Source organism: Myotis davidii, unplaced genomic scaffold, assembly GCF_000327345.1.
Source record: "Myotis davidii unplaced genomic scaffold, ASM32734v1 scaffold44, whole genome shotgun sequence".
Lineage (NCBI taxonomy): Eukaryota > Metazoa > Chordata > Mammalia > Chiroptera > Vespertilionidae > Myotis > Myotis davidii.
In genome coordinates, this window is record NW_006299705.1 from 5,534,286 (window position 1) to 5,535,758 (window position 1,473).

A 1,473-nucleotide genomic window follows, 5' to 3' on the forward strand; every position below is an offset into this window, starting at 1 on the left:
GATGTGTTTTTGTGTGTGTTTGTGAGTCTTTGGAGATGAGATTGAGGCCGTAGCTATCATCTGGAACTGAACTGAATCCAATTATTGTGCTCGATTATTTAGATCAGAGGTTCTCAACCTGTGGGTTGAGACCCCTTTGGGGGTCGAACTACCCTTTCACAGGGTTGCCTAAATACATCCTGCATATCAGATATTTACATTATGATTCATAACAGTAGCAAAATTACAGTTATGAAGTAGCAACGAAAATAACTTTATGGTTGGGGGTCACCACAACATGAACTGTATTAAAGGGTCGTGATTAGGAAGGTTGAGAACCACTGATTTAGATTATACAGAGGGTCTTGGAATCGGGTTCTTTCATTGTTAAGCCAACTAACTACATCAACACCCTATTTCTCTGGTATTACTAGGAATGGAGCTTTCTACACAGATGGATTTTTTAGATTATTGATATTTAACACTTTTAAAGCAATTATGTTTTATATATTCCCTTTCTTGAAAATTTTCCTAAAATATACACTGTGCAACTCTTCTTTATCAGAATGTGTTGAGCATAATTAATATTATAGTGACTTGAGTAATCATTATAAACCAGTGATGGCGAACCTATGACATGTGTGTCAGAGGTGACACGCGAACTCATTTTTTTGGTTGACTTTTCTTTGTTAAATGGCATTTAAATATATAAAATAAATATCAAAAATATAAGTCTTTGTTTTACTATGGTTGCAAATATAAAAAAATTTCTATACGTGACACGGCACCAGAGTTAAATTAGGGTTTTTCAAAATGCTGACACCCCGAGCTCAAAAGGTTCGCCATCACTGTTATAAACAGTAGTTAATAGTACTCTATAGTAATTCTGTGCAGCACTCAAGGATGGTTAAGTATTTAGGGCATTCTTCCTTTATAATATTATGACATTTCCAAATAAAGTTCCTCTCACCCCGAATTTATTATGGTATGGACTCCACTGACAGTTTTCTCATCTTTCAAAGGTGAGAAACTTTGAAAGATGAAAAACACATACTACCCTGCACACAGCTCATTTTACTGTTGCTGCTTTTCACCTGTTTTGCTGAAAAATAGATCAAAGTGAATAAACTTTCAATCAATTCAAAATCAATAAACTTAAGCCTAAGTTCCCCGTGGATCACTGGACTAGCCCTGAGACCTGAACAGTCGGGTCTCAGGGTTGGGTAGCTTGGCTGGAAACAAAGCCTACCAAACGCGCTCTAGAGGAAAGAGGTTACCACCCCTGGGGCGCCTTTCCTCCTCTCCGCCTGGTGCTGCCTGGGAGCCTGCGCTCCTTGGAGTGAGGGGCGATCCTCAGTTGCCCCAAGGGCCCGCCAGGGATCCGCCAAACGGCGCGGGGCGGGCTCGGGGGAAGTTGGCAGACACGGGGAAGAGGAGAAGCGGAGTCCGGGCAGCTGAAGATCGGCGGCGAAACTTTCTGACGCCTTCTATTTA